The sequence below is a fragment of the Triticum aestivum genome, chromosome 6A, assembly GCF_018294505.1.
Source record: "Triticum aestivum cultivar Chinese Spring chromosome 6A, IWGSC CS RefSeq v2.1, whole genome shotgun sequence".
In the NCBI taxonomy this organism is placed as follows: domain Eukaryota; kingdom Viridiplantae; phylum Streptophyta; class Magnoliopsida; order Poales; family Poaceae; genus Triticum; species Triticum aestivum.
In genome coordinates this window covers 621040341-621042564 of record NC_057809.1, presented here as the reverse complement: position 1 = coordinate 621042564, position 2224 = coordinate 621040341, and positions in this window count along the sequence as shown.

Below are 2224 nucleotides of genomic sequence, written 5' to 3'. Positions count from 1 at the left end.
TGTAGGCTACGGCTCGATGGCTGAAAAGCGGCTGGTGTCAGGTAGAGGCAATAGATTAGAGGATGAAAATCAGAAAATTGACTGAGCTATATTCAATGATTGATAATTTTTCCAATTTGTAAATAGATTCTCAGATTTGCTCAATTGATGGTTGAAACCAAAAGGATGATACAACCTTTTTTTTTCTGTTGATGTACCACCTTGACGAGTTCACGTTGATCCTTTCGATTGATAAATATTTTATTCAGTGAGTATTGTCAAGATGGACCGGATAGTGTGTTAATCCGAGGAAGAAAGTTTAAAAAATATCCATGATGCTAAAACCATATATTAGAGTGTTTCGAAGCACAAAAGGCATTAATTTGCCTAAAAAGGAAAGTGTAGGATCTTTTAGTGGTATGCCAAATGCAGACATTGGCCTAAGTTGGAGCTTGATAGAGGAGAACTATAATTATGCCTGAATATTCCAAGCAACTCTGAACTTTATTCATCTCAATGATTTTATCATAAATCATCAAAACCAACTAGGGTAATATGAAATGTACATTCAAGTTATTATTTAGAGTCAATTACTCCGCTAGTGTTAGAACTTGACGCAAACGGTAACTTTAGTGCTACAACTTGTGGAATACATCGAAGTGGTGTAAAAACTTGGCTTGGACGTGCAAATATAGTGCTAATCGCGTTTGTATATGTCCACGACGCTGACGAGGCATGCTAGTGTGGCGTGAGCCCATTTGTCAGTGACCCAACAATGAAGACAAGGCGTGCGGCATGCTTTTTTGCATGGAAACCTTTTATTTTTTTCATATAGAAAAGCTGCTGACAAGCGGGTCCCAGCTATCTGCAGCACAAATTTTAATTGAATGAAATTAAAGGTATGCTCAGGTTTCCAATCAGAGCAACCTCAAGTTCCCTGCTCGTGAAGTTAGCCACCCAACCCATTCACCGTTCATGTACATTAAGGAAACACAGGCTATATTTTTGCCAAAAAAAGGAAACACAAGCTATATATCCTCAGTTGAATAAGAAAAAAGAAGAAAATATAGTAAACAAGATGCAGCCGCAGAGACTCGAACCCTGAGCGTACCGTTAGCTTTTTTAAAATTTTCAAAATTTTGGTTTTTTCCAAAATTTTATTAAAAAATAGAATTATATTTTTAAATAATATACATATAAATAAAATAAATAACGTTAAGTAAATGCTCATGTAGTTTGATAAAATGTTCACCTATTATATAAAAGTGTCCAGTCTTTAAAAGAATTGATTTGTTTTAAAAGTGCTCATGCGATTTTAACAAAGGTTTTTTATGAGATGTTTTCTAATAAAGTTTGTGTGTTTTCAAAAAAAGAATTTATATAACTAAAAATATAAATATATGTACGGAGACTATTGTTCCTCAAATGAATACATAATTAAAATTATATATTTATATGTATGTTATTTATAGTTATAATTAATTTTTATTACAAACTGCAAAAAATAAAAATAAAATAGTAACATATTAAAGTAGGCCACACTAACTGACAAACTGTTGTCAGTTTTGGCCCATGAGCACGTTCTGTTATAGACGTACATTGTAGCATTGTCTAAAAAAGCGTAAAGAGTAAGAAACCTTTGCAAATTTGTGTTGTTTAATTAAAGAATATTCATCTAAAAATATTAAAGAATATAAGGTGTATCCTCTTCAGACAACGAGCATGGTTTTTGTTAGGTGGTTCGCAGCGGACACGTTAATTGGAGGTCACTGGTTTGAAACCTAAGCGCACCTTTTTTCTGTTCAATTATTATTTTTGCTGCTGACAGCTAGGACCCGCCTCTCAGGGTCTTTTTGGTGAAAAAAATATAAAAGACAAGGGGGTTTCTAGGAAAAAGGAAAAAAAACCACACACTTTGTCTTCATTGTTTGGTCACGGACAACGGGTCCTACGCCATGCTGGCAGGCCTCGTCAGTGTTGCGGAAGTATACAAACATGATTAGCACCGTATTTGCATGTCCGAGCCAAGTTTTTGCACCACTTCAATGTATGCCACAAGTTCTAGCACTAAAGTGACCGTTTACGCCAAGTTCTAGCACCACCGGTGTACTTGACTCTATTATTTATTATGAGATCAGTTATGGTTTTCCCGTTGTGAGACGGTGAGGCGTTTGACCACCGAGCCCTACCCAACACTCGTAATCTATCCATGTCGCCGCTGCCAGGGAGCGTCGCTGGCGGCGGA